The 11,816-nt window shown below is 52.1% G+C and overlaps 1 long non-coding RNA gene across 1 annotated transcript; it reads right to left on the bottom strand.

Annotated features, from left to right (window-relative positions):
* Nucleotides 1-2,599: 2,599 nt before the first annotated feature.
* On the bottom strand, nt 2,600-4,177 carry LOC138807887 (uncharacterized). Its single transcript, XR_011366324.1, has 3 exons — nt 4,045-4,177; nt 2,784-2,965; nt 2,600-2,680 (listed from the first exon to the last, which is right to left on the bottom strand). It is a non-coding gene; the product is annotated as an uncharacterized lncRNA (long non-coding RNA).
* Between the last annotated feature and the right edge of the window lie 7,639 nt (nt 4,178-11,816).

The raw sequence follows: 11,816 nt of genomic DNA, 5'->3' as shown, positions 1-11,816 counted from the left end.
AGCAGTCCTAGAAAGCCTAAGAAGATGTGGCGAATAAATGTAATGTGGTATCCAGGATAGGGTGCTGAAACAGAAACAGGACATTAGTAGGAAGGCCAGTGAAATCTGAAGAAAGTAGGGAGTTTAGTTGTTAGGTATATACCAGTACCATTTAATTAATTATGATAAATAGGTCCCAGAAATGGAATATTGCCAATAGGTGACCCTGGGAAAGGGTATATGAAAACTCTCCATTCTATCTTTGCAATTTTTCTATAAATTTCAAACACCACAGATGAATGGATCCAAAAATTGTGGTATCTATACACAATGGAATATTATGCAGCCATTAGAAACGGCAACATAATGGCATTTGCAGGGAAATGGATGGAGCTAGAAGAAATCATGTTGAGCGAGGTAAGCCAAGTGCAAAGAGACAAATGGCACATGGTCTTCCTGATAAGTGGATGTTAAATCCAAAATGTTAGATGATATGACAAAATTAACAGGACTTAAGAAACAAAGGACTTCTACTCATCTGGTCGAATAACTAAATAACCCCCATGCTGCTGATCACGTGTATGGTATATATGTGCACACCAGAGGGAAACCAGAAGGATGACACAGAACTAGAGGGAATCAGGGAAAAACATACAACAGCGGGACCCATCAACTGCACTGGACATTGACCAAAATGAACTTAGCAACTCAATGGCAGTGATGGGAGGGAGGGAACAAGTGGGAAAGAGGGAACAGCTGATGCTATGTAAAACAAAAGAAATGTACACATCACCCAATGTGGAAGAAATACTGTATTGCAAAGCTCATAGAACTCATAAATGTTATAGACCATGATAAACAAAAAAAAAAAAACTATATTGGCTGAGTATGAGTGGCTCACACTTGTAATCCTAACTACTACTTAGGAGGCTGAGATCTGAGGATCAAGGTTTGAAGCCAGTCTGGGCAGGAAAGTCTGTGAGACTCATATACAATTAACCACCAAGGGGTTGGGAAGTTGGCTCAGTGGTAGAGTGCTTGCCTTGCATGCAAGAGGCCCTGAGTTGGATTCCTCAGCACCACATAAGCAGAAAAAGCCAGAAGTGGCACTGTGGCTCAAGTGGTAGAGGTGCTAGCCTTAAGCTGAAGAGCTCAGGGACAGCACCCAGGCCCCAAGACTGACAAAAAAAGGGGGGGGCTGGGAAGGTGGCTCAGTGGTAGAGCACTTGCCTTGCATGCATAAGGCCCTGGGTTCGATTCTTCAGCACCACATAAGCAGGAAAAAAAAAGCTGGAGGTGGCGCTGTGGCTCAAGTGGTAGAGCGCTAGCCTTGAGGTGAAAAGCTGAGGGACAGCACCCAGGCCCAGAGTTCAGGCCTATGACCAGACCCAAACAAAAACAAAAACAAACAAAAAAAAACAAACAACTACCAAAAAGCCAAAAGTGGAACTGTGGCTCAAGTGGTAGAGTGCTAGCTTTGAGCAAAAAAATACTCAAGGAGCCAGGCACTGTTAGCTCATGCCTGTAAGTCTAGCTACTCAGGAGGCTGAGATCTGAGCACCAGAAGTGGTGCTGTGGCTTAAAGTGGTAGAGTGCTAGCCTTGAGCAAAAAACACTTAGGGACAGCACCCAGGCCCTGAGTTCAAACCCTAGAACCCACCAAAAAAACAAAACAAAAACAAAAAACAAAACTCAGGGACAGTGTCTATACCCTGAGTTCAAGCCCCAGGACTGGCAGTAGCACACACACACACACACACACACACACACACACACACACACACACACACACACTTAAAATGAAAAGGTTTTGTGGGTTTCTCTGTGTGTGTGCATGCATGTGCGTGTGTTTGTGCCAGTGTCAATACTGGGTCTAACAATTAGGACCTGTCATTCTTCCTAGGTTTTCTTACTGAAGGCAGGCACTTTACCACTTGAGCCACACCTCCACTTCCAGGTTTTTGCAGGTTAATTGGAGATAAGAGTCTCACAGACAGCTAGGTGCTGATGGTTCACAGCTGTAAATCTGAGGACTGAGATTTGAAGCCAGCCCAGACAGAAAATAAGTCGTTTAAGGATTCAGGTGGACCTGTTGCAACAATGAGAAGTACAAAATGTCATGTCAAAACCAGCTTTACAATGTCGGTGTGGGGGGGGGAGGAGGGGGGTATGATTGTGTGGGGGGGAGGGGGGTGGCTGGGAAGGGAGGTAAAGGGTAAACAAAGGAGGAGGCTGCAATGCTTGGTAAGAAATGTATGCATTATCCTGCCCATGTAATTGTAACCCCTCTGTACAGTATGTTCTCAAATAAAATAAAATAAAATTTTAAATTTAAAAAAAAAAAAAGAAAATTCCATGACACTCATATCTTCAATTAACAGCAAAAGGCTGGAAGTAGAAGTGTGGCTCAAGTGGTAGAGTGTCAGCTTTGATCAGAAAAAGTTGAGCCAGGGTGTAAGGCCCTGGGTTCAAGTCCCAGTACCAGCACACACCGTCTCACAGACTTTTCTGCCTGGGCTGGCTTCCAACCACAATCCTTAGATTTCCACCTTCTGAGTAGCTAGGATTATAAGTGTGAGCCACCAGCACCCAGCTCAAAGTTTTATTTATTTATTTGTTTGTTATAAGCAGGAGAGTAAGGTTGAGCAGAGGATCTGGCTTTCTGGTTGGAAGAGGTGGGGATGCCTGGAAGTCAGAAATCCTAGAAAATATGAACAAGAAGCAGAGAGATTATAGGTCCTGGACCAAATAGACACCCAACAATCAGCACCCCCAAAAAGAAGAGATTTCTTACCTCTCCTTACCTGTAAGTCTGATATGCTGGAGACATCTAGCGAGTCTTGTTAAAACACAGCTTCTGGCTGGGAATATCTGGGTAGGGACTGGATTGTGCTTTTCTAACTGGCTTCCAGGTGTTGGCACTGCTGCTAGTTGTGGGCCACACTCTGAGTTTAGAGAAAGTGGCAAATTGGCAATCCCTGCTGACCTAGGAGGAGGGAAGGGACACTTGGAGGGAGGGCTGCAACTGCTCACTGAGGAATACAACCCATCCATGTAAGGTTTTATGTGTACAACAAAGAGAAAGTTCTTCATATAAAGATATATATGTATATATGTATATATGTGTGTACATATATATACATGCTCACATACATATATATTCCAACTAAAGCCAAATGTATGTATATGTGCTTTTGTTTTCAATTGGGAATGAAAATGTATGCATTCAGCAGGGCGCCATAATCATAGCTACTTAGGAGGCAGAGATCTGAGGATCGTGGTTCAAAGCTAGCTGGGGCAGAAAAGTCCATGAGACTCTTATCTTTAATTAAACACCAGAAAACCAGAAGTGGAGCTGTGGTCAAAGTAGTAGAGTGCTAACCTTGAGCAAAACAGCTCAGGGACAGCACCCAGGCCCTGAGTTCAAGCCCTACAACTGACAAAAAAGAAGGAAAAGAAAATGTGTGCATTTAGGATGTGCAATATATGATGCTTTGATATATATATACGCTGTGGCTCATGGGAAGAAATTCTAACCTAGGCACCATATTAGTTGGGGGCAGCTGGTCCATCAGCAAGAGGGCAAGGCAAAATTGGCAAAGAACAAGAAATAGAAGTGGAGTTGGGGTACTCTGCTCTCGTCCCAGTGCAAACTTCAGAGACTCCTTCCTGAAAGCAGGGGCAAAGTAAAGGCAACCCGCGGGTCAGAATAGGACTTTTCGCAGCACTTCAGCGCCATTCCCAAGCAGTGTCCAATAATAGACAGCAGAGGGCGCGCTTGCCTTATCTTTCCGGCGTGGAGGAAGGTGCGAGAATCCGGACTGGTTGGTGACTTAGGAGGGGCGAGGGGGACAAGTAGAGGACTATGGTTTGCTAGGGGCTCCTAATTATTTCTCTTGTAGGCGCTCACCCAGAAGCGGGAGGGAGTGACCTTTTGTGAAGGCCCCAGATTCTCCCCTCCCCCGTTCCTACCTGCAGAGATACGGAGGGGCTCCTATCCATACCTAACCCTGAAAGCGCGTCACCTGTATCTGCGGGTTCGAAGGGGGAGGCTCCCAGCCATACCCATGCCATTCCCGGCCTGCAATCCCTCCTAGAGGCTTTTGATTGAAGTCTGGAACCCGGTGCGTTCTTAGCCGTTCTGAAGAGCGCGCGCTGGCGGTGGAGTGGCGCCACGTCGCCGCTAGGTGGCGCTCGAAGCCCGCGACATTGAGAAGCGCGGGACTTTGAAGAGGCGAGTGGGAGTGGAGCTGACTGACCCGGAAACCCCCAGAGAGCGGGAAGAACAAGCAGCCCGCAGGGGTCCAACCTCCTCCTCCGGGCAGCCGAGGGACGGCCTGGGTACCTGGGGGACGTGGGAGCAACCATCGTTCCACGGAGGCTTGGGAAGAGCGAGGCGAAGAGATCGACGTCAAGGCTGCCTCCGCCTGGGTGGAGCTGGAGTGGTGGCGGCGAGATCCTCGGTGTCCGTCGGCCACTGACCCCCTGCCTCTCGGGATGTGTGGATTCCGTTCTCGGACCGCTGGGCGAAGAATGATTCGGCCTGGAAATGAAAACCCCAAGAGCATGTCCACCTGCTTTCTGGACAGCACCTGCCCCGAACTGGCCAACCCGCACCCGCTCCGCTCCGCTCTTGGCGTGGATCTCTGCGCCTCAGTTTCCTTCCACCCTCAGCAGTCTGCTCCCGTCGAGGGCCTCTGAATGTATCTATTCTAGTCCCTTCGTGAGCCCCCCCTCCCCCCGCCAACGTGGCTGGCTCTTTCTCTGCCTTAGGCCTTCCCTGGACTGGTTCCCAGCTTCTCACCATCGCCGGCAAATGGGAGAGATCGGTGCGCCCTCCTTCCACCCCCTCCCCATCTCCCAGGCTAGGTTCAAAGATGCCATCCTCCTCCCCACTCCTCACCCCGCGAGTTAGGGCTGGGGCCTGTTGGGGCGCAAGGCGAGACCCGCAGAGAGCCCGAGTGGCCGCAGGTTCCGGCAGCTCGGGCGTTAGGAAATCGAGGTCCGGTGAGCGGCGCTAAAAGCCACGCGCCGCGGGAGTCGGGGTAGGGATCGCAGCCTCTGCTTCTCCCTCAAAGGTAAAGGGTGGCACAGCGTTCTCCCTTTAGGGGGAGGTGAAGTGAACGGGGCGGGACGGAGGCTCTGGAAGGCGATGCCCGGAAGGCCCCTGCCCGCCTTCCCTCCCCCCCCCCCGCCCCGAGTCCAAAGCAGCTCCCCCGGACGCGGGTGGGTGGAGCTTCCCGGGACCCCGCGGCTCCCTTAGGGAAGGCAGAGTCTCCGGACTCTCGCGTCCGCCTCCATCCACGCCACCGTGCGGGGCCTCCGAGACAGACACGCTGCTGTGCGGGTGGCCCCAGAAAGAACGAACCCAAGAACCTGGGAAAAGTGGGTGGTAGCCCCGGGTACCTCGCCCGCCCGGCGCTTTACCACTACCGACCGTCAGGCCAGGGGGAGGGGGAGGAGGAGGGGAAGGGAGGCCCGCCCCTCCCTGCGGCCCCAGCTACCAGCGCTGCTTGGTCGGACTTCACTTCTTCGAAAATGGAAACATATCCAGGGTCCTTAATAAAGTGAATGACGAGGCTTCGGGTGACATTAGGCTTCCGTTTGGTGGTTCTTTCCTTACATTGGCGGTGGAAAGATATAAACCCATACGTAGCACATGGATGTGATTCTGTGGCTATCAAGTAGTGGGTAAATGAGCCGAAACCGGTCTGAGAAATGGGTACAAACGCGTACCCAGACCGACAGACTCAGAGGCCCGGACCGCCACATCAGCCCTGCAACCGAGTTCCAGCCTGAGACCCGCCCCTTGGCTGCCATAAAAACACAGGGATCCTTATTGCTAGGCTGGGATGGGGGTGAGTCTTTTCGCCGGCCGGGGCAGCCTGGCTGCGAGTGCCCGGACCGCTCCCCCGGTCGGCCGGCTCGCTGGCTCGCTGCATATTTCTATGCATAATCCAATTTTCTCCGTGACTATCTAGTTAAACTCTTTTAACAACAGCTACATAATTAGAATTTGGATTCCCATTAATTTTCCCTGGGCCTCGAACCATTTGCAGCTCACACTGGTAATTAATGCGATACATCACTAACTTTACCCAACGCCGACCAGCCCAACTCTGGTCGCTTGGCCTGCGCCCCACTCCCCCACGAGGGACCCGGACTCAGGACTCCGCTGCCCGAGTGGGAGCTGAGCCCCCTCCCTCGGCAGCTGAAAGCCTCAGCCTGCAACACCCCAAGATCTTCTTTCCAGGAAATCTCACAATTAAAAATATTTATCGGGAGCAGATTTACGTTTCTGGGTTTCCAGTCTCGGGGCGTCTGGGTAGGCTATTAAGAGTAATTAGCATCTTTTGTGCATGCAGATTTACTTCGCTCATTGCCACATAACTCATCCCTAAAAGCCAGCGCAGGCGAACGCAGGCGCCACAGCCAAAGCCGCCGCCAGAGCTACAGCCGCCCGGCCGGGTGTGACTCGGGCTCAGCCCCGCACTCACAGGGCGACGCGAGGTCCGCCTCTGGCGGTTTCCCCGGCGCGGGCACTGGGAGCGCAAGGCTCCCCACCCCGGAGATCAATGGCTCCCAGGCGACCTTAAGGCTCGGCGGGAGTCAAGCTCAGGCCAAACTCTCCCGTTGCCTGGTCCGCACCGTCTAGACCGTAGGTATCGCGATCATGCGCGTGTGTTCACGAGCGAGTGGGCGGCTCCTCGTGTGCACGCTCGCGTGTATGCGAATGCGCGCACATGTGATCCTTAGTGCAAGGACGCGCGTGGAAAAACGCTTGAATACTTTCTCCCGCTCCCTCTCGGCCCACGGGTTCCCAGGGCAGCCTGTCACACGCCAGTCCTAGGCCACCTAGCTAAGGCACTGAGGCTCAGAGGGAGATCCACGCCCCTACCTGGTCCCTAGTCCTGTTACAGAGCCAGCCCCAGCCAGCCACACGACCTAAAGCACTGGATACCCAACCCAGGGAGCATTCAGAGGCCCGGTGCCCCGCCCCAACACCACTTGCCTCTGTGGTGAGGCTGTCAAATAAAGTGCGGGCAGGGGGGGCGGGTGAGAGAGTCACTGAACAGAGCTTCTGACACAGAGAGGTTGGCTGAGAAAAGGGTGGAGGATGCTTGGTAGGTTGGACAAAGGACCAAATGGTCGTAGATGAACCAGTCACCAGGGATGCGGCTATGCCTCCCGTGCTCCAGGCCGAGGCACCCACCCCCGGTTGGTTATTAACACACTGGGAAGTCCGTGAGCCGCCCAACTTTCTTCTCTTTAATGAGCCTAGAAGAAGAGGCTGCCCTGAAGGGGTTTGTTCATTAAAGATGTAGCTGGAGGAATATTGTCTCATTAATTATCTGGTTTTAATTACACTGCTACCCTTTGAATCCAGAGATGGGAAAAGTTGATTTGGTAACCCCGCCCCCTTTAGCTTAAAGAGTCAGGCAGGACTAGAGGACCAGGAAGGGGTGAGGGGGGGACTGTGCATAGAACCGGGGAGTATCTGGAGTCTGCCCAAGGGAGAATCCAGTGCCAGGGCACTCCATGTCTCTTGTGTAGACAAGGTCTGGGTGTGGATGAGGAAATGTGTGTGTGGCTGAATGTTTGACCATGTGTGGCTGAGAGGCCATGTGAACGTGACTTGGATGTCTATGTGTATTCACTGCCTTGTGTGTGGTTCTGTGCACCCGGGTAGCTGAATTTGTGTCTACAGACAGGTGGGGGAGGTAGCTGTGGCTGTGTGTGTCTAAGCCTGTGGCTTCCGGATCTGGAGTTCAAGTGTGAGTGTCTGACAGTATCTCTGGGACTCTGTTGTGCCTGCATATGTCCCATGTGAATGATGGGGGGACGTGGCTGGAGTATACTAGGAGTTGTACTGCTCCAAGGACATTGCTCAGTTTCTGAGGGTCTCTAGGACTTGGCGCCCCTGGAAATCATGGTCCTTGGGGGGGGGTGGAGTTATTTAAGGGGGTGCTCGTCCCTGCCTCGTCCCTTGTCAGGCCAGTGCTGCGCTAAAGCGGGGGCCGTTTTCCCTTTAAATCGCGGACACTTTGACAGGGGACATTAAGGACCCGGCTGCTCAGGCTGAGCAGATCATAAAACCGGACAGGCAATTTCTGCTCCCGCCAAATAGCCGGGCAAACTCGTTCTGCATCTTTGGTTTTAATGCACTAAACTGGCAGCTAAGCAGGGAGCCAGCAAAGGAGGGGGGCAAGGCCCCCCCATACACCGGAGCACACACCGACACACAAGCGCAAATACCCCTTCACACTCAGTGCCCCATGCCCCGCCCCGACCCCCCCACCGTTGGAATTATCAACTAGAATTTGATTAATATGCAAATCGCAGGCAAACAGCTCCATATAATTCTTTCAGTGGAGAGTAATTAATCACCAGTTAAAGCAAATTAATACATATATCAATTTTGTCAGAAACATGCTTAGTTCAATCGCCCGTAAAATTGAAGTTTGAAGTATTAAGAGGCTCTGCAGAAACGCCAGGACTAAAACTTTCAAATTGATCCTATTTAGTAATCAATCAGGCTCTCCCCTCAGGTTAATCTGCCTAATTTTTCATCTCAAATCATACACTTTACTGACACGCCATCTAGCAAACAGTCGATAAAAAGTTAACAAAAATGATAACGACTCCAGCCAGAGCCATTGTGCTGGGCGGGCGGGCAGCAGGCAGCTTTGATTGCATTTCTGGGGATTCAGGGGTTTTTTCCCCCCCTAAGCCAAGGTCTGGGAGCTTCCCCCAGACAGCCAAGCCTCCCTGCCCCACCACCCTTGTCTTCTGGTGACTGCTATCTCTACTGTATGACTCCCTTCAGAACACCAGAACACCCGCAGCCTAGTTCCAATGAAGTCTCCTGGAACAGCTAGCTCCTACACCCTCCTCCCCCCAACCCCTGCGTACATACACACTCCAATGCTGGCTGAGGTGTCAGCATGCCTGTGCCTGGCTCCAGGTGCCTGCATTGTATGTAGAATAGTACAGATGCTGTGTATCTGCTTAGCAGCAAAGGTTCATCTGTTTAATTTTTATTTATGCTATTGGCAGTCAGCATTTAAATGGATACATTGCATCCTGTGATGGCACTGTGTCCAGGCATCTTGTGAGTCTGTCATTGAGAGGGAGTGGTGGGTTTTTTGGTTTGTTTTTTGTTGTTTTGTTTTGTTTTGTTTTTCTGGAAGGGGGGGGATCTCTATAACTAGGTGTCTGCCCTGGGTGGGTCTGTGTTGTTTCTGGAATGTAAAACACTATGTGCCTGTGTGGTGGTGGCTGCTGAGGGCCTTTCTGGTCCCACCTTTCATCTAAGTGAGGGGCCTCAGGCAGGAGGATCTATAGGCCCCTTTACAAGAGGAGACAGTCTCTACAAAGACTGGACAGCCTCTGAGAAATGGAAAAGGGTCACCTCTTGCCCTTTAGCCCCCTTCCACCTCTCTTCCATCCTTTGGGAGAGTGAGAAAGGGGAAGCACATTTCTTCAGTTCCCAGTAAATGGTATTCCATGGATCTCCATCTCCACAGAGCCCTAGACTTACTGCTCCTGACTGGGCTGGTGAATTTGGGAGGGGTGGGAATGTGGGCACTCAGGGATGCCCTGGATGACACATCCACACTCATCTCCAACTGCTATAGATGTGTGCTGACAACTAAACCGGTTCAGATCCCAGGATCCACACAGGTAACCAATCCTCCCTTCCCACAGCATTCACCGCACTCAAAGACAACTAGTAACATCCAATTTCCCACAGGGACAGCTTGCATATGCCCATGTGCCCACACATGTGTGTGCCAGCACACGGATTCCTACATCAGGGATAGATTCATTCACTTCTACCCCACTGGTCATCTTGCCCATCCCACATGGACATGTGTGTAATTATCATTTGTACCCTCCCCAGTGCAGGCAGAACTGAGCCCCCACAGGGAAAAGGAACTTCCCTTGAATGAACTGGGAGATGCTAGGGCTCCTAAGACTGGTACAGCCAGGAGTGGGACTGCAGATCATTCAAAATATGGGCTCAGTCTAGCAACCCCCACTTGAATGAAGAGTGGCAAGCAAGGAGACCAGCCCCTCTCCAAACTAGCAGAGTTCAGACCTTCATGGTGTTTGATCACTGGCCTTGGCTGTCCTCAAAGAAGTCTCCAACTCCCACAGCAGGTTCTCAGTTCCACCCTCTACCTACTCAACTTGTAGACCATCTTCCCTTCAGGCCAGGTGCTCTTGCCTCAGTCTTTCCCATTGCACTAGTCAATGTGAGCAACTAGTTTGGCCAAGCTGTTTGAAGCTAGAATTCTTGTTGTCTGTCTGTAGGTTAGTTCTCCTCCCATGTTCACACTCACCCAGTTATCTGCTCACACCAGCCACCTGCACACATCACGCACCACCTCAGCCCACCTCAGTGACAGGGTTACTCTTTTCCTCTTCATTGCACAAATTTAGTCACATCTAGTTGCACACTCATTTGAGACAACCAGCTACCCCAAATGCAGCAATACCCCCCTCGCACCCCCAGTAGCACAGGCACTGTTTTGTCACTTGGCTGCATGCACTTGTCTTTCAGTTGCACAAATTTGACATACTCAGAAACATGCTCTTCTTGGTCCCCAGGTAGCACAACACACACACACACACACACACACACACACACACACACACACACACACACACAGAGCGGTGAGCTGTGGGGAGGAGAGTATCTTGGAGCCTGGGGGTGCAGCATTGGGGATCCAAAGTGTGAAAATTCTCCTTCCATGCTCCACAAAGCCCAGAACCCTCACCTTCTTTCACTCCAGTCCTAAGAATCTGTTTCTGGGGGGAGTCTGGGCCTGTGGATCCACTGGGGGTCAGGTTCTTAAGTGACCAGTGCCTGCCCCAGACCTCCATATTTGCACACCAGATCTAGGGATGTGCCCATTTCCCAAATGTTCCCTCACCAGTATTGGGCATCCCCAACACTACCACCTAGCTCACCCACCTGGAAGCCACTCCATTTTACAACAGCCCCTTCTTACCCCGAGGCCCCCCTCGCCCCAGTCCCCTCAGGTTCCCTGGGCCGTTTCTGCTGGCCTTTGACTTCACCCACCCAGCACCCCTTGACCTAACCCATCCTGCACCCCTCATCCCACTGCTCTCCTGGTATCTCCCCGGCCTCCCGCACCCGCCTGCCTGGGAAAGGCTGTGTATTATCAGCACAAACTGCTTTCTGGACCCCAAGAAAAAAAGGGGAGCTGTTTATTGGGGGGGTGGGAAACACAGCCTGGTGTCTCTGGATTCTGAGGGCATGGAGGGGTGAGTGGACTTTCCTGGACCTAGCGGCTCAGAAAGGTGGGGAGGAGGGGGGTCCCCGCGGCGACGGGCAGGGGCCCCAGCCCGTCCCTTTCAGGGGGGACTCATGCATCAAACTTCAATTTTCCGGACGATTGAATTAGTGATTTTTTTTCTCCTGAACTAAAATACACTTAAGTCTTTGGGATTAATTACCACGTTCTGGTCCCTCAGACTGGAGTATTACTTATCGGAGCTGCGTCTGACACCAGCCCGACACCTCGTAAAATAAGGAACTGCGCCTCCCGGCCTCGCCCGGCGTCGCCCGCCAGGCCGCCGAGCCGGGCCAGGCGGAGCGGGGGAAGCCAAGCCAGCCGATCGCGACGCGCCACGTTCGGCCTGCCGGTGCCCAGGAGTGCCCAGCTCGGACAGCAGAACCCGGTTGTGTCCCCGGACTTGGCAAGCGCTCACCAAGGTTCACAACCCAACCAGGAAGAGAGACAAAGCCGCCTCGGGGGAGGGGGTGGGGAGAACAACTCGAAATTGGGTCCTCAGAGAGGCCAGAT

Source organism: Dipodomys merriami, unplaced genomic scaffold, assembly GCF_024711535.1.
Source record: "Dipodomys merriami isolate MVZ:Mamm:240054 unplaced genomic scaffold, mDipMer1.0.p SCAF_102, whole genome shotgun sequence".
Lineage (NCBI taxonomy): Eukaryota > Metazoa > Chordata > Mammalia > Rodentia > Heteromyidae > Dipodomys > Dipodomys merriami.
Note: the sequence above shows the minus strand (reverse complement) of the source record. Positions and strands in the feature narration are given on the sequence as shown.